At 44.2% G+C, this 23,064-nt stretch overlaps 1 protein-coding gene across 2 annotated transcripts in view; it reads right to left on the bottom strand.

Moving 5' to 3' along the window:
- The window catches only part of ZBED4 (zinc finger BED-type containing 4), a 40,589-nt gene that overhangs the window by 5,470 nt on the left and 12,055 nt on the right, over positions 1-23,064 (bottom strand). The window contains exon 2 of one of the 2 annotated variants that reach the window (XM_075927857.2): positions 22,083-22,159. The gene's annotated coding sequence lies outside the window, so the exon portion shown is untranslated. The remainder of the gene's footprint in view (positions 1-22,082; positions 22,160-23,064) is intronic. The other variant, XM_075927866.2, reaches the window with a different exon arrangement.

The following is a 23,064-nucleotide window of genomic DNA, read 5'->3' as shown; positions in this document are numbered from 1 at the left end:
CATTTCAGTGATTGAATTCAATCTGCAAATTTGTTATAATTCTTCAGAGGACAAATGAATGTTCCATATAATATGTGTTTCTAAAGTTTTGACGAGGTAATATGTATCCTTTAAAATGCATCCAGTTTGCTGAAACAGTTCTTCACGTTCCCCTAGCTCAGGGTTGGGGAACCTCAGGCCCAAGGGACCGGATGCAGCCAAAGGACCGGATGCATGTTTCCTCCAGCATTGGGGCACCTGTATTGGTGCTCCAGCCCCCTGCTGCTCCTTTGAGGGCTGGAGCACACAAAATCTTCAAGGCTGGGGCCCCCAAGGCCCTGGTATGAGATGTGAATGTGAGGAGTGTCTTTCTCCTTCTCAGTAAGGGGCCACATTAGTGAGGGGTTTTTTTTCTTCTCACTTATGTGCGCCCCCCCACCCACCAACTGACTTTTCTGGGGGTCAGTGGTCCTCGACCCCCAAAAAAGTTCTCTATCCCTTCTCTAGCTCATGGATGGGGAACATAAGGTCCGGGGAATGGATGTGGCCCCCAGATGCCTGGATCCAGCCCCCAAGGATCAGGTACCACATAGCATTGGGGAACACACACTGGCGCTCCGTGGGGCTGGAGCACACAAAATCTACTAGGCTGGGCCCTTCTAGGCTCTGGTGTGGGAGAAGAATGTGGGGAGTGTTTCTCCTTCTCAGTCATGGGCCACACCAGTGAGGATTTTTTCTTCTCACTTGTGTGTGGCCCCCCAACTGATTTTTCTGTGGGTCAGTTGCCCCGACCCAAAAAAAGGTTCCCCATCCCTGCTCTAGCTGAATAACCACAGTCTTCATGAACTCAAAAATTCACTCCATCACCTTACACATTTTGGATGTAAGTAGCTTTAGAATTATTTTTTAATTAAATGCAGTAACTGTTTATTCCAGATAATTGAACTATACCACAAAAAATAATGAATTTGCTTGGCTCTGTCAGCAACTTCCTTTTCTGACACAACAGGACGCAGCTGCCTTCTAGAAGAACTGCAGGCTTCCAGCTTGACGCCTTGGATTCCAGTTCTATCACCCTGATCCCTTCTTTCTTTTTCTTAGCTCTTATTAGTAACAAGAGGCTCACAGAAGGGGAAGTTGAAATTGTAGTGGACCACAGCTTGAAATTCAGCTACAAAAGCCGCTGTTCTTACTGACCTAACTGCCTGTGGTTCATCAAAGCACTTCTGGCCTGACATCAGACAGAGTCTGTGTCAGTCTGAGACTCAGGTGCTGGAATTACCAAGCTAACATAGTTAAGATGAGGGAAGAACAGAGGTTAGCAGCAAGGCTGGAGGGCACAGCTTCTGGCTGACTCCTACTAAATCTCACTGATTAAATTGATCAGCATTTTAATGCTAGAGAACCACCAATGACCAACACCTGACTCTTACCACCACAAAATGCACTTGTCTGTGTAAGTTACGTTTATAGGGGCTAATGTTCACCAAGGGCGGGGAGGCACACAACAGAATGATGGCTTCCCTGTAAGCTCTACCTCCACAAGACAAGGTAACAAAATCTACATGGCACATACAGCAAAACAGGTATGTGTTTGTGGTACCAAGTAGCTGTAATAGAGCTGTCAGTTCTCCGAGTTAACAGGATTTTTGGCCACTGTTGTAGGCAATCTTGGGAGGACATGAACAGCCACAGCCTTTATATGACTTTCAGACTTACAAGTAAAAACCCTTTTGTTTCGTTAGGGTCAGCATTTTCCTAATCTTTTCAGGAAGAACAGCCTACCCCAGCAGCTTCAAGAGGTAGCACTCCCTCCCAGGAAAAGCAGGAGCAATCTATATCCTTTTCACATGTAGAAAGCGGGTAGCAAAAAAACCCAACACTCTCAATAGCTCTGCTCCCTCCTGTGCAAAGTGACAGTTGCCTCTTCTTCTCAAGGAGGAAAAGAAGAGGACCCATACTGATCACCAGGCTTAGAAAGTAGAGCTCTCTTGATGCTGCAGATTGGGCAGATGTGGGCTATGTGTGGGGCAAAAGAGACTCAAGTAAATTAAATGACACTTTTTGCAGAGAAGATAAGAAAATCCTCCACAACAATATCAGGCAGCACTTAATACAGGGTTGTGTAATGTGATTTCATCTGGGACTTTGAGCACGAGCTTCTGGAGTGGGAATCAAATAACTCATTTGCTACCTACTTTCACAAGTTTGTAACAACACATAGAGGGGTGGGCAGGAAACCCTCAAAGGGGGAAAAAAACAAGGCGTAGGAGAAGGGAGGAAAGAAAAAAAATCTTTGGAAAATGGTGAGTGTATGAGAAATTAGTTAATACTTATCCCTTAAATCAGTGTTTCCCAATTAGTGCTCCACGGAACCCTGGGGTTTCGCGAAGCGAACGTAGGGGTTCTGTGAGGAGCCAGCACTGCCCTGCCCCCTCTGAAAGAGAGAGAGAGAGCTGGCTAGCCAGCTTCTTAAAGAAGCAGCACACTTGTTTCCCGTGCCTCCCCAGCAACACAGGCGTAGAGAGGTGGGGGCAGAGGAGAACAGTTGCTCCTGGCCGGCACACTAGGGGGGTGGCAGACAGAAGTGAACCCACGTGACACACAGCAGGGAGGGAAGCACTTTCCCTCCCCAAAGGAGCTGGCGCGCAATGCCTGAACAGCTGGGGCTGTGGCACCCAGCAACTTAGTTCCGCCACCTTTCTGCACGGTGCAGGGGCGGGAGGTCAGGAGACTGGAGTCTGCGCAGCTCCGACTGTGAAGGCAACGCGCTGTGCCCTGGGACTCACTGCGCCCTCCCCCTGCCCCCAGAACAGAACTGCAGAAGTTGCTGGAGTGCAAGAGCCCCTGCTGTTCAGGCAGCGCATGCACCAGCTGTATGGGGAGGGGAAATGCAGTCGCACACTTCCCATAACCCAGAGGCGCTATAGGATTGCCAGGTACTGCTTCCAGCTGCCCCTGTCCAGACCCCCCCACAAGTACCCTGTCCCTTGCCCCCACCAGCACTGTCACCAGCACCCAGCCACCCACCGCAGCACCAAGCACCACCTTGTCCCTGGCCCCAGCACCCTGCCATCCACCCTAGCAGCACCCTGGACCTGGCCCCAGCACCCTGCCACCCACCCCAGTGCCCAGCAGGACCATGTCCCTTACCCCAGCATCCTGCCCAGCACCCTGCCACCTGTGCCAGCATTCTACCACCCAGAAGCAACTTCTCCCTGGCCCCAGCACTCACTAGCACCCTGTCCCCTGCCCACACCAGCATAGTTGGGACCACATTAGTGAGGCTTGGAGTGGGTTTTTTGCATCTCATTTGCATGGCCCCAACTGACTTTTCTGTGGGTCAATGACCCTTGACTCAAAAGAGGTTCCTTGCCCCTCTCATAAATAAAGACAATGCTAAAACCTTTTGAGTTTGACATAATATTTTATTTAAAAATGAAGCCGGGCCAACATGCCCCCAATTGGGGCCAAATCCCCATCTCACTACAGCATCATAATACTCCTGCAGCACCGGACCCCAAATCTGAGCCTATCATACACTGGAACCCCCTGTCCTGAGCCTCTTACATCCCCAAACTCCTGCATCCCCACATCCTCAGTCTTCTGCCACAACATTCCTGCATCATCCACACATGGCAACTCTGGGTCCTGAGTCCATCATACTCACAGCCTCCTTGCCCTAAGCCCCTCACATATCCAGCCCAAACTCCTGCACCCTCACATCCACCAGCCTGTGACTTGCTCGGCACTCCTCAGCCTGGAGCCCCCTCCCTGAGCCAGCATCCCCTTCTCCTGCATCCAAATTCCCTCCCAGAGCTTGCACTTCTTACCCCTTCCCACACCCAAATCCCTCATTCCCACCCCAGGGCCCGTACCTCTTGTCTCAACCCAGTGAGAGTGTATAATGGCTGGGAATAGCAAGTGATGTGGAGGAGGGGAACAGAGAAGGTGGGGCCTCAAAGGGGTGGTGAAGGAATGTGATTCTCATGCATTCGTGGGTTCCTCCCTTTTTTTTTTTTTTTTTGCTTGACAAATCTAGGGATTCCTTGAAATTCTGAAAAGCTGAAAAGGGTTCCATGGCCAAATAAAATTGGGAAACACTGCCTTAAATATACTCATATGTAGGCATAAACACAAGAATTCTAGGCCTACAGGCTAGTTCCCAATTTAGGAAACCTACTTTACAGGAATTATTCAACCCTCAGCTAATCATCAGACCCCTTCAAGATGATAAGTTGAGCATCAAAAAATTGGAGCATCCATCATAAGAATTAAAATGGTTTATCATCCATAAACATGATTATTCCCCCCATTCAACTCTACATAGGATTTCAATCTGTAAAAATCAGATTTTTCCAAAAACATGTACAGTGGCATGCAATGAAATCTAAATCTGCTTATAACTAGTGTACAGGATTCATGCTTGCCTACACACTGGACATATAAACTCTATTTCAGCTTTAGTGCTACTTCTAGAAATACAGGATATGAAGCAAAAACCTTTCTCTTGAATATTAGACATGCATAAAACAGATATTCTGTAGAACATATTTAGTGCAAACTATATAAATACTGTGGATTTTCCAAAGACAAATATGTCTAATAGCCCTTAACACTCATTTCATCAAGTTTTGAAAATAGTTCTCTTAAGGTCATCTTTCAAAAAGTATGACGTGTATACTGGGAGGAGGGGAGGACCACAAATATATAGAATAATGATATGGGGGGGGGGGTGTCAAGACTGATAAATAATTTTTGTACAATTGGATGCTTTTTTGGTTTTGCAGAAAAATATTGTAAGGGGTTTTCCTCCTGCGGTGAGAAAATACTTCTTTCTAGTAAAGATCCACATGATTTTCTCCTGGAAGTGGCACTGTAACTAGTGTGTACACTGGAAACATAAGAACGGCCGTACTGGGTCAGACCAAAGGTCCATCCAGCCCAGCATCCTGTCGACCAACAGTGGCCAACACCAGGTGCCCCAGAGAGGGCGGACCGAAGACAATGATCAAGCGATTTGTCTCCTGCCATCCCTCTCCAGCCTCTGACAGACAGAAGCCAAGGACACCATTTTATCCCCTGGCTAATAGCCTTTTATGGACCTAACCTACATGAAATTATCTAGCTTCTCTTTAAACTCTATTATAGTCCTAGCCTTCACAGCCTCCTCTAGCAAGGAGTTCCACAGGTTGACTACACGCTGTGTGAAGAAGAACTTTCTTTTATTAGTTTTAAACCTGCTCCCCGTTAATTTCATTTGGTGACCTCTAGTTCTTCTATTTAGGGAACTAATAAATAACTTTTCTTTATTGGCCCTCTCTACACCACTCATGATTTTATATACCTCTAACTTTAAGAGAGTTTGAAATGCTTCTCATTGATTCAGAATTAAGAAAATTTAACCACAGTTCCAATGAACTTATCATCTGGTATCTTAAGAAAAAAGATTTGATATAGTTCTAAATGTAAATGTCTACTTCAGCACACACAGTTGTCATATTTGTTAAAATGCAAATTTTAAAATACTGTAAAATATGCACGCAAAATTCTCAAATGCGTAACATTTTCAAACTCCAACTGAAAGTCATATGTGTCTTTGAATTAAGGAAAGTAGTATGGCAGCGGTTCTCACACTGGGACCTCAGCTAAAAAGAGATAAGGAGGTGCGGGACTCTCGCAGTCCTACTAAGTTAACAGGGGTCTGCACAGGCACAGATCAGCCAAAGTGGATCAAATTGCAGGATTAGTACTTTAGGTTCCAAGACCAACTTTTTTTCCCCCCCTGTGCTGAGCCTCACAGCATGATTTGTGAGGGCAAGAGTTGGGAAGAGGTAATGAGGGTCTGTAACTAAGGCCACATCTACACTGGCAGATGTAAAGGGCTGGTAATTACAGTGCGTCTCAGAGCGCAGCAGTGAAAACGCTACTGGGTGTCCATGTCAGCCACCAGTGCAGTAGTGTAACCATACTTGCAGTGGCTTTTGGAGCGGTGCACTCTGGGCAACTATCCCACAGAGCAACACAGGTTTGCGGGAAGGTGGAGGGGAGGTCCTGGGTCCTGTACCAATGTTTTGTGGTGAATCACTTGATATTCCAGCAACCCCCGTGCTTCCATCTGCCTTTGCTGCCATTTCTCAATGACTTCTGCGCTGCCTCCTCTGTGTGCAGGACTGGATCCCCAGCAGTTGATAAAATTCTGATCACTAACATGTCATGAATGGCAGCTGAATTATTCCTGACGCTGCAAAGTAATGATGAAGAGTCCATGCACCCATACATACAAGATTTCCTGTGGCATTCACAGAGGTGCAGATCACAGTGGAATGCTGCTTTTGGGTTCCTTTGGAATGGAAAAGTCAACGGTTGAGCTTATGCAGAGGGCCATCAATTGCATATTGCTCAAAAAAAATGTGACTCTGGGCAACGTGCATGAAATTGTGGACTGCTTTAAATGGATGTGCTTCCCAAACTACAGAGGGGTGACAGATTGCATGTACATTCCAATTCTGGCACCAGACTACCTAGCTTCCCAGTACTGTAATCACAAGGGCCATTGCTCCATGGTTCCGCGGGCCTTGTGGATCAACATGGGCATTTCACAGACATTAATGTAGACTGGTCCGGAAAGGTGTATAATGCTTGCATCTTTCAAAAAATCAAATTGCAAGCAAGGATTTTTTTTTTTTTTTTTTTTTTTTACAGACCAGAATATCACTGTGGGGGATGCGGAAATGCCCACTGTGACCCATGGAGACCCTGCCTATCCCTTAATGCTGTGGCTCAGGAAGCCGCACACAGGGAGCCTTGACAGCAGCAAGGAGAGGTTTAATAATACACTGAGTAAGTGCAGAATGATGGTGGAGTATGCTTTTGGCCATTTGAAAGCCCCTTGGTGTTGTTTATACAGGAAGTTGGACATGACCAATGATTATATCCTTATGGTTATGGTTGCATGCTACACTCTTCATAATATTTGCAAAGCGGGGGGTGAAAGCTTCAACTCAGAGCTCGACTGTTGAGGCTCAGTGCCTCAAAACCAAGTTTGAGCAGCCCGAGACCAGGGCTACAAGGCTTAAGGATGCCTTGAAGTTGCAATTTGATGCGGAAAGTCACTAAAACTGGTTGCCATGCATAGGAGTGCAGTGACTGCATTGCTAGGGGCTTATCCTCATTGGTCCATGTGCTGCACTTAAGGCTACAGTGACCATAGCTCTGCTGGGGTAGGCTTGCTTGCTTCCATGTAAAAGAATAAAGATTGCTTTGAAACACATGAATTTCATTTATTAAACATAGTAAATGTAGGACACACAAACCATGAAACATCTGCACTGGGTGGGAGACGGGGGAAGGAGGAGAGGCAGGAAGTAAGGCATGCTCCAGGAGTTTTATAGATTTGTATATGTCCAAGTTTCAAGTGCAACCCTATTATCTGTGCTGTGCAAGAGGGGCTGCATTTCATCAGAGCTAAACTGCATACAAATGAGGGTTGAGCACAGTGGGAGTCTGTATGGGTGAAGGTTTGGTAGGGCAGGTGTGGAGCGCATTGCGTGATGCCTGGGAATAGGGTGATGGCCAAATTGCATTGGCATTGACAGAGAGGTTGGGTGTATGGAAAACAATTTTGGGACACCAGCTATGGCAGAGAGGGAGAGTGGACAGTCGCACATACGCTCCATCTTGTCCACTTGCCGCTTCATAACATTTAAAAGCCCTGCCCTCCTCTCACTGACCCTCTGCTCCAATTCTTTATGTTTGGTGTCAGAGTGACTCAGGATGTCATGCAAAAACTCCTCTCGAGTTCTGTGGGGGCGCACACTAGACTTTTTGAGCCTCTTCGCAGGCACTATGACTTCAGACTGGCATGCCAAGGTCAGCTCTATCAAGGCACAATTGTAACATTAACACTAGATACAACACTGCACCAACCCCTTTTAAACACCTGCACTGTTCACATACCTAGTACCCATAAGATACAGGAACCCCACAATGGTCAGTTCACCACCAGGGCTAAGGAATCCCTTGGTGTAGGAGGCTGGGAGTCTCATTTGTACCAGGGAACAGCTAGGTTCTCTTTCATGCTGGGCGGTACTGCACTCTGGGCCAGTGTAACTTGAGGAGAGCATTGTGGGAGGGGCATGGGGTGCCCGATAGTAATGGCCACTCATTTCCACACACTGCATTCATCCCAGAAGACATCTCTCTGCTTAGGGTGAGCAGAAAAGCAAAGAAGGGGTCTTTTACTTAATTGTAGGTTCCATCCAGGACCATATACGCCTTGGCTACGTCTACACTGGCCCCTCTTCCGTAAGGGGCATGTAAATTTCAAGAGTCGTCGTAGGGAAATCCGCGGGGGATTTAAATATCCCCCGCGGCATTTAAATAAAAATGGCCGCCGCTTTTTTCCGGCTTTTAAAAAAGCCGGAAAAGAGCGTCTAGACTGGCCCCGATCCTCCGGAAAAAGCGCCCTTTTCCGGAGGGTCTTATTCTTACTTTGAAGTAAGAATAAGACCCTCCGGAAAAGGGTGCTTTTTCCGGAGGATCGGGGCCAGTCTAGACGCTCTTTTCCGGCTTTTTTAAAAGCCGGAAAAAAGCGGCGGCCATTTTTATTTAAATGCCGCGGGGGATATTTAAATCCCCCGCGGATTTCCCTACGACGACTCTTGAAATTTACATGCCCCTTACGGAAGAGGGGCCAGTGTAGACGTAGCCCTTGTGTTTGTACATCAATGACTTTAGCACTGTCCCACCCCTGCATCCTCCCCCCCCCCCCACTCTCCCACCGCTGACAGCACAATGGTGAGGGAACGTCAGCCTTCAGAGGACAAAGAGCGCAGGAGCATTGCCAGCAAATCTGTGCAGACACCTGGCCCAGCAGCTGTATGAGACATTTAATGAGATCTGAGGCAGATTACTGTGAAATAAGAGATTGTATCAACACCCCGTTCAGAATCTGAGTAACCCTGTGCTGGTAGATCTAACAGAACCAAGCCTCCTTTCTAGAATTCTTTTGTTCCCAGCAACTTGCCTGAGTGCTTCCAAAGACCCAACCCACTTACTAAGCTCTTCATCTGCAGCCTCCTACTACTGCCACAGGCTCACTTCTTCAGAGGTACAAAACAGCTCCTGATCAAAGGCATCTGTGGATGATGAGTCCTGCTCTTGTTCTGGGTCTCCCTACCACTCAGCACACTTGTCCATGATTTCCTCCTCCTGGCTTGGTCCATTGTTGGATGAAATATCCATGGGGGTCTTCAGAGCCAAGATAGGGTTGCCTCCAAGAATATAATCCAGTTCTTTGTAGCACTGGCAGGCTGTGGGTGCGGGACTGGCGCAGCAGTTTGCTTCCTGCCCCAAGTGGCAGATGTTTCACAGCTCCTTGACTTAGATCCTGCACTGCAGGGTGTCCCAGTCATGGCCCCTTTCAGTTAAGCATCTTTGAGATCTGCCCATAGGTACAGCTGGAACTGGACAGCCTCCTCACCTCAAACACTGATGAAATCTCCTGGGGCAAGGAGCAGGCATGGCATGATGGAAAGATGCACTAAGAACACAGCACTGAGCAAACAGGAGGGGGATTTTCATGTTTCAAAAACGATGCAAAGAGCAGGTCTGAGGGTTGGTCACCTGAGAGCAGGGCAGTAGAGTTAAACATATGAACAGAGATAAGAAAAGGCATTGTGGGAAGGATGCCAGAGGCCAGTCATGACACAATACTATACCATGGTGTCCACACTGGCACTCTAGTGCTGTTTACAGATCACAGTAATCTCTATGCTTCCCATCCAGGAGGTTTACCTAGAGTGAGGCAACTACAGAGCTAGTGTGCGCTAAGTGCCTTGCCAGTGTGGACACCTTGAAAATTACAGCACTGTGGAGTTAGAGCATACTAAGTAACTTGCCAGTGTAGACTTGGCCTAAAGTTAGTTGTGTCACATGGATTTTTGGCAAGCTGAGCGCAGCATTAGAAATGTTATAGTTCAGGGGCTGCTTAACGACTGTGTATTAGCCTGTAACAACCAAAAATGTTTGTAGCATCATGCTGCACCCTCTCCCCAGGCCATGTGTCTTTTGATTAGGTGGAGTTCTCCTTGCAGTCAGTTAACTGCATCATATTTACACCCCCTATAATGCCACGGGAACAACTTATAGTGGTTGGGGACCAGACATATCTAATATCTTTATTCATCTCCTGGAGGATTAATGAAGTACATAGTTTTAATTTAAACTTATAAAGTCTGAACAATGCTAATATTCTGAATATTTTAGATAAGTTGAGGACATTTTAATAGGATAAGAATTTAGAGAAATGTAAATTTGCAAGTGAGATAAATTACTACCAGCACAAAAAAAAACAAAGTAAGAGTAATATCTAGAACAGTCGCCAGAAGAAGAACAAAAAGGATACGGCAGAATAAAAAAGGACAAAATTATTCTTAGGACATCTGATTAGTAATACTGAAAAAAACACTTACTGTAAACACAAAGAATTTTAAATATCTGTTTTATTGTGTTTATGCTCTTAAAATTTCCTTTTAAAACTTGATTCACCTTTTTTAACAATGACAAACTGGAACAACAGGGAAGTCTTATGATTAAGCCCAGGGTTAGGACTCCAGATATCTGGATTCCATTCCAATGCTGCCACATCTCGTGCAAATCTCAGTTTCTCCGCACCTCTGTTCCTCACACCTAAAACAAAAATACCACCACTCTCTTGTCTACTTAGATTATGCAACCTCTTTGGGGCAAGGAAAGTCTTACTACAAATTTCTACAATGCCTGGTTTTGGTGTGGTTCTCTAGGTACTATTGAAATACTTACTAGAATAAAAAATACATTTGGTAATTTACAAATATTCTAGAATTGGGACCTAAAGGGAACATCTTATTTTAGGAGGAACTAGGATAGTGCAAAATTCTAATCTATACATTGGGGTACACAAAAGTATCACTGCTAGCTGTCTGAACTGTAATAGGGAAAAAAAGAGCATCTGAGTCTCAGTAATTTGAAGGCAATGTCAATGAGGTTTCACTGAATAAAACCTGTGGCAGCAAGCAGAAACAGATCTGGAATGTTGTGTGACATCTCTACTAGGATAGGGGGAAGAATGCTGGAATTAGATGGTTCATGGAGATTCTGTGACAGTTGGATACAAGCTGTTGGGAAAGACAAGGCAAGCACCTGAAGTGCAGTGACAGCAGCTGGTTCCCGAATCCCCGTCACCTCCCTAGAAAGGCAGGAAACCAGAATAGTCAGGAATAAGAATGCAATATAGACTAGAGTAAAGCAAGAAAGCGATGGAACAGGAGAAGAAACCCAGAGACCTAGGCTGACAGAGAAGAGTGGGAGGACTGAGGAATTCAGCTACAAAGGTATGTGAGCTGCTAGCTATTCTCTCTCAGACTGTGGAGGGTTCTGACTAACCAGAGATGATTCATTTCTCCCCGCATCACTAAAATCTCTAGGTGCCTGGTCAGAGACTGCAACCAAGTCAATAATTCATTCTGGTCGGGGTACAGGTTTGAAAATACGAATATGAAGTCACAATTAACAAATGCAAGGGGTTCACTTTTCCAGCTGCTGTATCTTCAGCCTTAAAACTATGCTACAATGTTAAAATTAGCAATACTAGTACCCACAACATAAATCATAACATAATTTTATTGTACATAAACAGAAACCATTTGGTTTACATTACAAATAGAATAAAGTGCTGATTTCAAGTTGCTATTGATATTTCTGAACTTACATTTGTTTATAACGGTTGTTTCAGTTAAAAAGACACTGTCAAGCTTAAGTATATCAGAGGGCTTATTAGTCTGTAACTTTAAAAACGAGCAGTTGCTTGGCACCTTAAAAACAAGCAGTTGCTTGGCACCTTAACCAAAATATATAGAATCAGGAGCTTTCATGGGCAAAGCTCACTTCAGAATGTGTGGAAATAAGAAACCAAAAGATATATAAAACAGCAGAAGTAGTACCTGTCAATTGTAGGATCTGTGTTAATGAGGCTAATTAAGTGGGCTGGATGTGTCCCACAAATAGATTTTTTTATATAGAAATACAGATGTTAATAGCAGGAGAAATTTCTGTATCAGAGGCAGCAGCATGGGGACAGGGGACAGGGACCAAATGCTCACAGAGAGCCAGCTCCCTGCAAATACCAGCTCCCTCTTGCCCACCTGCACTGCTACTTCTGATACAGAGGTGGTGGAGATGGGGGTAGGGCTCTGTGTAATCGTGCACATGACCGAATCAGCTCAGGCTCATACATGGTTACACGTTCACATCCCAACTCAAAGACATTTTGTAATTTAAAAATAGTGAAAAGCATTTAAGGAACGTGGGTTTATTTTAAATGTAAGGATTTGATCAATTATTAGACATTTATATTCCTGTAGCGTCTACACACCTCAAGAAAACAGTTGTATTGTGCTAGACTTCAAATATGTGCAATCCTTTTTCCAAGGATTGTAATCTAAAAATGTTTTTTGCTTTGCATGTTTTGAGGGTAGGCATGATTCATGTTGTAAGTTCTAACCCAGAAATACAGTTAATTGTTGCCTGATTTGCAATACCCTAATACAAAACCCACTAAATATATAACAATTGTATTTTGCAGTTACTTTGCTACATTTAAAAAAAAATTACAATTTCAACATTTCAAAATTTTAAAAAAAATTAGTGGCTCAAGAACTAAAATACCTTCATACCTCAAATGGTGGTACAAACACTCAAAATATCAAGTATTAACTCTGATTTAAATTTTATCATTTGTAGACATTATAGAGTCACAAGTTGTTGGAATTGTGTGCAATATCTATGGATAAGATTTTCAGAAATTCTCAAGCCTGGTCTAAATGTGCTTCCCCCACATTCAATGGGAAATTGTCCAGTGACATTTTGATCATTTATTTAGACGTGAATTTCCATGTCAGGCTATATAACTAGGGCAATGTCACTATTAAAAGTCATATTAGAGTATCTTTTTCAACAGAAAAACTGCTATTTAGGTTTTATTTGTTCATAGGATTTTTAGCAGTAGACATCAAAGCTGTTGTTAAAATCTAGTGCTATATAAGTATTCGAGGAAGGGATGAGGGGAACAGATACAAAAAGGCTGGAATAGGACAATATGATGGAGAAGGAAAAGATGAAAGTAAGAGCAAGGTAAAAAGAACTCAGACACATCAAGGAAAGAGAAAATACAGATAAAACAAAAGTGACAAAAGAAACATCGATCTCGATACAAACTGCTTTTTCGTTGATTGAAAATACTAGGTCTACTTTTAGAAAAGCAGCAGGAGAGTCAGAGCACAGATCCTTCATGGCAGGGGTTCTCAAACTTTGTGATACTGCGATCCCCCTATAGGTTGCTTGCGATGGGACCCACAGTTTGAGAAATACAGTTTCATGGGTTTGTCCCGCTCCCCACCTCCGTCCTGTCACTCAGCAGAAATACTGTGCTTTAGAGCAAGTGGTGCTCAACCTTTTTTAATTTGCGACCCCCCCCAGGACTGGGAAAATTTTGGTTGAGCAGGAGAAGGGGCAGGGGGAGAGAACAGGAACATTTTGGTTAAGGGAAAAAAAAGGCGCTGGGAACATTTTGTTGCAGCCCCTTTAATTTAAAGCGCTGATCCATTGCAATCCCCCCCAGGAAGACAGCTGCAACCCCTGACTCATGGGTTGCTCACCGCTGCTTTAGAACGCCCCCGCCCACACCCCAACAGAGCCACTCATTACCTATGTTGCAGATCCCTGCTCGTTCCCTACCTCATAACATCCAGTCTGCTCCTACTGTACCTGCACCATGTGTCAATGATCTGAAGTGCAGCTGAGAAATGCAGAGGAAAGACATGTCTCGATCATTTTATTGAAACAAAGAAATAAAACAAGTCAAATGATTCAGGATAATGCCAAATAATCAGGAGTGGTGAAGGCATAAGGTAAAGGAGAAAAGACAGGCAGGACAGCTGGTGGATCTGAATGTTGCATCTAGTCAATTTTGCTGATTGTCTTCCTGAAAAATCTCTTTGTAAATATTAACAGAGCAGTAGTAAAAATACAGGTTTTAAACTAGGTTTTAAAAAGTTAGACTACATCATTTAAAGGATGGTCTAACTAAAACTGGATTTTTTTCTAAGTTAGTCAATTTTTAAAAAGTTAAGTTGAAAGATCAACTAGGAAACTCCTAGGACACTTACACTGTGTGTCAGTTTCCTTTTGATACTATCAATGATCAGATCCCAGGAAGGTCTGTTTTAATCCCCAACAGCCACTCAGAACCTTGATCTTTACTCATAATTCCCAATGACTTTGAAGGACTGAACTTTGATGGGCTAAATACAACAACATGGTCTTTAGAAAGATTTATTTACAGCTTTTTCATTATTTTATTACAATAGAACCTTGGAGTTATAAACACTAGAGTTATGAAATGACTGGTTGACACCTCATTTGAAACCAGAAGCACACAAATTAGGCTGCATAAGAAAAAAAAAGGGCAAATAAAATTCAATATTGTGTTAAAAGTAATCTACTAAAAAAAGGGACAGTTAAAAAAAACTGACAAAAGGAAATAGTTTATTTCATTTAAATTAAGATAGTTAAAAGAAGCAGTTTTCTTCATAGTAAAGCTGTATTAAGTCAATGTTCAGCTGTAAACTTCTGAAAGATCATAACGTCTTGTTCAGAGTTACAAACTTCCATTCATGAAATATTCATAACTGAGGTTCCACTGTATATTAAATTTATATAGAGATATGGAACAATATTTACACTTAGCCTGATTATGCATATATAGGTGAATTAATAAACTAGATACACGTATTAAAGCAGAGGGTCCCTGAAATAGCAATATGTGTACTGTACAAAGCACTGAGTACTACATAAAAATATTACACATTAATTTTGCGTTAAATTTGACTATTTTTCTTTGGTTAGTTCTGAATAGCTTTATATAACTTCCAAAAATTACCATAAATTACAAATGATTCTTCAAACAAGCCTCTAGTTCATCTCTGTACTATGCTTTCCTCAGAATTAAAATATCTCCAAATACCTTCTTTTCCCTGTTAACAGAGCTAACCTTTTCTTGGGTTCACCCTAACACCTAAACATATTTCTCAGATTCCCTTCTGGTACAACTAACAATGGACCATGGCAAAAACACTAACTTAGAACATTTCTCTAAGTCTTTAAAAAAAAAAAAATCTTTGGAAATACTTTACCTTGCCTATCACAGGAATAACTAAAACCACATCACTCTATTTTGGGTGCTCAAGTTTAAACTGAATTCAGTGATGTGGTTATATAATCATAAATAAACTGTACACTCATCACAAGCACCCGAGTCTACCACTGTGCCATAAAACCCATATCTCATTTTAGTACAGTAAGTTTATCTCTAACTCCACAACTGAGCCCACTCCAAGACCATGCTATGATAGCTTTGCATAGGCTTTTCCTGTCCATTTGTCAGCAGTCAGCTCTTCAGCATACAACTGTTCTAGGCTCCATGCCAGGAGGCACTGATCCTAGTCTTTAGTGCAGGCACATTTTGTTGCTGCTTAGGCAAGAGTACAACAGGAAGAGGCAGTTGTCACTGAGAGGACAAGTAAGGGTAAAATGGTGGTTCCCACCATTGCAGCATTTGGTACAAGGAAGAATTCTGACACAGATACTGGTCTCTTCCATGGTACACCAAAAGATACTCTTCTTCTCTTCTCCAAAGAGCCAGTCACAAAAGAGACTTGTCCTATTGATGCAGGAATGGGCAAATAATATTTTGCTCAAAAAGGTGAAATTGAAATAGGATAGGAGTTTAATGTATATGAAAAATGATTTTGAGTAATATTTGGCATATTCAAAATGCTTCACAAACTTCAATCTACATAACACTTATTTAATACAGATAAATGTTATCCAAGTGTCATCTGTGGCTCAGTGGTTAAAATTGCATTAATATTTGTTTTTTAAAAATTCAAAGTAGTTTAAATCACTTCATAGAGTATGAAATTTAGTATTTTCTCTCAGCAACATTATGCCATTTATGTTTTATGTCATGTACAGTTCTAATTTCCTAGAAAACGTGAAGTAAATCCTTTTAACAAATCCAGTTTTTTGGAGTCTAAGGAAGGGGAACTGAACAAGACAAATGTAACAAAGGAGAGGAGCAGATATAAAAGAGGAAAAGCACTTTGTTGCTCTTTTGAAGGCGAAGAGAGGGAAACATGTTCCTAAAGCTATGGCTGCTTTTTTCTCCCTATTACCTCAGTGCATGTACAGGTATCAGCCTACATGTCCAACTTTTTCTTCTACTTTCAACTTAACTGTGGGAACATATGCAACTAACACATTACCATTTCCCCCTCCTTGGATTGTCTATTCTAGAGCTTTTCTGAGAGTGGAAAAATGAGGGGGAGAGAGAACAAAAGTTATCAAGATAGAAAACAAAAGAAAAAAGTGGATAGAAAAAAAACAGATGACTGTAGCTATGTCAATGAATGATGGGAAAGACCACAGGGTGTGTTAATCTTCTAATCAATCACCAGGAAGGTTCCAACAAGATTAGGAGAGCCACTAATTTAGGAAGTTTTCTAAAAACTAGAAGTGACATTTTTAAAATTTCAGGGCACATGTCCGATATTGATTGATCTCGCTAACATGCAACTAGATTTCAATTCATACTAAGCAGACACATAAAATCTAGTGAATTAACTAGATGTTTTAATTGCTTCTATTTAGACTAAAGGCTAATGAATAAAAGATGTTTACAACCAAAATTATGAGATCTTAAATTTTAGACATAATCCCTTTTGAGAAGCAGAGGTGAAAATACCTGTTAGCAGGACTAAAAGGTCAGCAGAAGCAGAATCTCTGCTCCTTCATAACTTAGCAGCTCCATACTCCAGGCAACCGGCCAAATAGCACATAAGTTGTACAGGAGGTAAGCCTCAGTGACGCGCACAACCTTAGAAACTCTTAAAGGTATGTCTACACAGCAATTTAACACTCATAGATGGTCCAGGTCAGCTGACTTGGGCTGCAAGACTGGTGTGTAAATATTTGGGCTCAGGGTCCCCCAGCCTAACCCCAATAGCCCATCAGTTGAACTAAGCCAGCCACAGCCCAAAGGCTGTCTCTAACGCAATGTAACTGCAGGGTTAACAGAACCTGAGTTAGCAGACTGAGGGTTTGTTGAACTGGGGGTTGAGGCTCTACACTCATTTGTAACCGAAGGTTAGGAACTGCTGAACTCTGAGTCCTAACCTGGTGGCCCAGCATCTGCACTGCATCATATGACCAAGTCCTACCACCCATATCCCAGACTTCCTAGCACCCCTCCATAAAGCGGCTGCCCTGGACTCTTGGTCGTAGTGCAGCATAGGAAAACTTCAGTGTCCATCAGACTTGACTGACAATAAGACAAAAAGTATTGGCTCCTGGAATTCTTTTGATGGACATCAAGTCCAGTGGGATTCCATATCCACTAAAAAGCAATACTGAATCCTGAGTCCAGGGTGGACTCAGATTTGAACTCCTCAACTCCAGGGGGCCCTTGAATCTGGGGCCTGGTGAACACAATGGATGGACAGACGTAAGGAAGGCAAGGTTTGAGTAAGAGTTTGAACCTTGAGCTTACACTGTAGAGCAGACATATCCTAAAATATTCTCATGCTTGCTCTTGTCCACACGTGCAATCCCAAGCATGAGCACGCAATGACCAGAGAACAATATACTTTGAGCTGAGATCTATTTTGGTGGATACATTTTATATTAGGCATGCTAAAATGTGATCATTTAGGTAAATGCGTAACCACTGAAAATTTCAGCGGTTACACATTCATACACGGGGGAAGCAGCCTGCCAACTACGCAGAAAAGCAGGAGGAGGGAGCTCCATGGGAGCTGGTACGTGTGAGGAGCTGGCTTAAAAGTCAGCTCACAGTACACTACGAATGTTAAATTGCGGTTAATTGACTAGTCGAGTAGTCAACAGAATTTCTATCAACTACTCGATGGGCACTTTCGCATTCCTCCTTTGAAGTTTCAAAGGAGGAATGAGGAACACCGTGTGCAGCTCGGGGCCAGCAGGAAGTCCCACTCACTCTGAGCTGCATGCAGGCATGCCAGCTTCAAAATGAACAAGAGTCCCTACTGGGGGCTCTTGCGCATTTCAAAGCTGAAGCCCACTCTCAGTCCCCCACTGACCCCGGGCTCCATGTTGCGTTGCTGATTTGAAAAGCCACAGGGAGCCCAGGGTCAGCTGGGATCCCAGGCCCCGTGCAGCATTTCAGCGGAACCCAGGATCAGCAGGGGACTCCCCAGCTGACGACAGGTTCTGCGCAGCATTTCCCAAAAACCCAGGGTCAGCTGGGGACTCCCCACCTGATCCTGGGTTCGGGAGAAATGCCACATGGAGTCTAGGATCAGCTGGGGAGTTCCCCAGCCAACCCCAGGCGGCGCTGCGGCTTTGAATCAACAAAACAGCGCCTTACAGCTGAGCTGGGGATCAGCTGTGTGGCGCTGCCCTTTGAAGTACCCCCTCTCCCCCCCCCCCCCCCCCTTTGCTGCCTCTATCAGATAGAGGCAGAAAAGGGGCGGGTTGGGGGGGGGGGGGAACTAGTTGACTAGTCTTAAACATTCTTAGCATGCACCCGCTCCCGCCTGCCCCCCCACATTGCTGCATCTGTCTTAGAAAGCAAAGAGGTTAACCCATAAGCCCAGTGAATCATGTAGTACATGTTTACACTTTCACATCCCTATTTTATATGTAAGAAAATTTAGCATTGCCATATTTACTCTTAGTATACCATATAATGTTTCTTACTAGAAGATTTACCCAACATTACTTGGGACAACTCAATTTTTGGTTTTCGTTTTTTTTTGGGGGGGGGGGGGTTTGAAAAGAAAAAGAAAAAGTTCATGCTTCATTTAAATCACTGCTCTGAGGTGGAGCGGAGCGGAGGAGTTTAGTATGCAGGCTAACCCGGGAGAGAGGACTACCCCAACCCTCTCTTACCACAGCAGCTTGGGGCCAGGTGAGGAGTGCCTCGCCATTGCCACCACTGGAGTGGTGCATGTCCCCCAGTTGGGGCTGGTCCAAGTTCATCTCCCCCCTGCATTCCTCACTCTAGCTGGGGAGCGCAGCCAATCGGGCAATTTCCTTCACTCCCTGATGAAGGGGAACAGCCAACCATGTTCCTGTATGAATTGGGGGGGGGGGGGGGGAGGAAGGGAGAAGCTTCAGCAAAACAACCCCAGCCAGCCTCTTTCACCTGACTGGTGATTCTTCTTCCTTTAAATCAGGCCTGAGCAAAATACAGCCCATGGGCCGAATCCGGCCCGCCAAGCCACTGGATTCAGCCCACAGAGGCAGCAGAGAGCCCCAGGAAGGCTCCCCAGCTTTCCCCACAGCCCCGTGCAGAAACGCGGCTGCAGGGTTCCGTTTCTGTTTTAAAACGGGAGGGGAGGCAGGGAAACATTTTAAGCTCTGCAGGCAGGCAGGCTACTTTGGCAGCTGGCAAGTAAGTCTCTTGGTCACAGGCTGCTGCTGGAACCCCAGCCCTTTCCTGCCCCATCTCCCCCCCCCCCCCACTCAACATACCCAAACCCTCTGTCCCCCTCTTACACCCATACCCCCTCCCAGATCTGGCACCCCAATCTCCTGCCCCAGATCACAATGCCCTCCTACTCTATGTCACATCTCAAACCTCTGCACTGCAGTCCCCTACCCTAGGTCACAACTGCCTGCTTCATCCCAACTCCCTCCCAGACTCCAGTCTCCCTCCTGTACTCCAATCCCTTACCCCAAGCTCCTTTCTGCACCCAACCTCCATCTCAGACCCCGCTTCTCCTCCATTAATATTATGTGGCCCTCAACCACTTTCCAAAATCTTGGAGTGGGCCCCCCCCCCATCAAAAATTATCGCCCACCCCTGCTTTAAGTTACGATATGAAGTTGTATACCAAATTTGGTTGTCCCGGCTTTTACCATTTAGGAGTTCTTTAGCAGAAAGACAGAATCTCTTAAACATATAGCAGATTAATACCTACACAAATTACTTTTGATAAAAGAATGCAAATGGATACAGTAAATTTAACCCTGATACCAAAAATCACAGCCAAAAATTTAAAAAACTAATTGGTTTAACATTTACATAAAATTCTATTTTCTTTACTTTTCATATTCCCCAAAATAGTTATTTTACCTAGGATTACCCTAAAGCAGTGGTTCCCAAACTTTTTTATACCGCAGACCAGCAAACTCACTCAAATACTGTTGGCGGACCACACTGAAATAATTGCATATTCATTATGGTAATTTTATGTCATGATATATCAGGCAAATCAAAGGACGGGGACATGATAGTTAACAAGAATTTGAAAAACTGCTGTATGCACACATTTTTTAACAATAATAAAATACTCGCTAATACTTGTTAAAGGGTATTCTCCGGTCCAAAACCTTTGCTTCCGTTATGCCAGAATCGAAGAGACAGAATTAACAGTGCTGACACATTTTGCACATTCATATTTTCCTATGCACTTAATAATACATAACAACGTGGTGGGTACCTGCTGGCTGGGAGCAGCTAGAAGCCTTGGGAAGGTGCCTATTGATCAGGGAGGGAGGGAGAACAGAGTTGAAGGGACAGTAGCACTCCACAGAGCACTTGGCCCCTTCGTGTAGCAGTTGCTGGAGCCAGAACCGGGGCCACAGTGAAGGTGCCCCAGTAGGAACAGCCTCACCATGGTCCCGGCTCCAGCTGCAGCCCACCTGGCTGCAAGCAGCCCCACTCACCCAGCTGCTGCATGGGTAAGTGGGTGGAAAGGGAATTCCCTGGGGAACCCCAGCGGGGGAAGCTAAATAAAAATTGAGGGCACGGCCTGGCAATGTGGGATCCGTTGCCCTAAACAATTATTACTTGAGTTAAATCTGAGACATGATGCCCATTTATAATAGAGTTAAAGTAGATATTTTCATATTTTCAATTAATGCTTTTAACTTTGAGAGCTGCAATAGAAAATTGCTTTTGATACATCTATTAAAAGCTGCAGTATTGGACATTATATAAGGAAATGTGGTGAAATTACTAAAATTCACTTTGATGTGCACATCTGTTGAAGGCATTTTAAATGAAAAGGTATATATTTTAATAATATTTAAAAGTTAATATTACCATCTTCCAGAGAAAAAAGTATCATCTAGTTTCATGAAGTCTCTTTGGAAAATACTAGCGGTGAACAGGACGGCCACTACAGAAACTGCTCTTTCCATCCCTACTACAATAATTCTGTCTTAAACAGTCAGGGTAGTTTATTTCTCCTTAACTATGTGCTAAACAAAAATAGTATGCAACAAGACCTCTCTGACTTACCCCTAACATATGACCTGACCTAGAAGAACTTTCCTGTTACTGGTTCTTCAAATGTTGGGTACATTTTGAGAAAATATTTGAGACTAGTGTAGTGTTTGTAAGTGAACCTATCAGTGTCTCCAGACTCAACATTTTACCTATTTAAAATATTTTGCCCATCTGTTGTCACTGTCCATACGATCCAATGAATACATTAATTTGAAAAGTTAAGTTAAAACTGGACTTAAAGAAAATAGCACATTCTGAAAGCCTACACAAGAATAAATAGCATTTTTGTCCACCTACTTTAATGTACTATGAACAGCTTTTACCTACTGCATTTTTCCTCTATTTTTTTAAAAAAGCAATAAAGCATATCCTGCTTTTCTGATGATCTTTGCTTTCTGATCAGAGTAAATACAGAGAGAAACTTTAAGCCTAGCACTTATCATTTCACAGGATAAAGATCCAAAAACCATTAGAGATTTTGGCAAGTGTTTATTTCAAAAGTATCTAAAGGATTTAGGAGCACAAATGACACACTTGTTTCTGAATTCTATAAGCACTTATGCAATTCCTATCACACTCGCACTAAATTATTGATGAACAAGTTAAATAACTTTCATTTATTCAAGTCCTTCTGTAACAGCTGACTTGCTCTAAATTAAGAAAAAAATAAAAAGAGGCACAAACTGGAAAAAGAAGAGAGTTGTCCAACAGTTTTTTGACAGAGACTTACTTATCAGGTCCAGTGTGCTCCACCGTCTTCATTTCAGGTTCAGTACATGGTATCCAAATTGATGCTGAGAAGTCTACCTAAGGGAGGGAAAAAACTTTGTTTTATTTTACTAGGGGGCAGCGCACCCTACTTGCTATGTTCTCCAACCTCCCTCTCGGCTGGAGAGGGCCCAGGGCCAACGCTACCTGGCCCCGGCTCTTCCCCGCCACCCCCCACACCGATAGGGAGGGTTAGAGGCCACCCCAGCTCTTCTCCCCCTGCTCCTGTGGAGAGCCCAGCCTCAAAGCCACCCTGGAGGGGGGCAGACCCGACTCTACCCTGCCCCCCAGCCTCAGCTCTACCTTGATCCCCATCCCCAGCAGATCCAGCTCTCCCCCACCCCACCTACCTCAGAGAGATGGGGAGGGGAGGAGAGGGGAGGGGAGGGGAGAGGCCAGGCCAGGCCAGGCCTGGCCCAACCCCTGTCCCCTCCCTTGCCAGGCCTGGCTCACTTCCCCCAGTCGCTGGGCTAGGCCTCATCACGGACTCGGCTCGCTCCCTCCAGCACCAGGGGATTGGGCCAGGCCTGGCTTGCTTCTTCCAGCTATCCGGGGGTTGTGCCAGGCTGGAGGCCACTTGGCTCTCTTTGCAGACACACACCACTCAGCACCAGGGAGGGGAAAGCTGCGTGGCTCCTGTAGCGCTGGGAGGAGGCCACGTGCCATGTAGCTCATGGCTCCTGCGTCCACCCCCCTCCCCAGCACAGGGTAGAGCAAAGTAGGGAGGCCGAAGGAGGAAGGCCATATGGCTGTGGCTCCCACTGAGTGCGGAGGAGGTGGAAGGCCATGCTGCTAAGGGTGGAGGGAGGGGCTGTGGGACACAATGTCATTCTCATCCCGCAGGAATTTTTTTTTGAGAGAGAGATGTTAGGTGTTGTCACAAATCTTTCAGTACTTTTTTTTTTTTGCTTTTAGTCCCAGCTCCTGAGGTTATAACCACCTGA

Source organism: Pelodiscus sinensis, chromosome 1 (genome assembly GCF_052426305.1).
Source record: "Pelodiscus sinensis isolate ZL-2025 chromosome 1, ASM5242630v1, whole genome shotgun sequence".
Taxonomy (NCBI): domain Eukaryota; kingdom Metazoa; phylum Chordata; order Testudines; family Trionychidae; genus Pelodiscus; species Pelodiscus sinensis.
The sequence above is the reverse complement of the archived record's forward strand: the minus strand, read 5'-3'. Positions and strand labels throughout refer to the sequence as shown.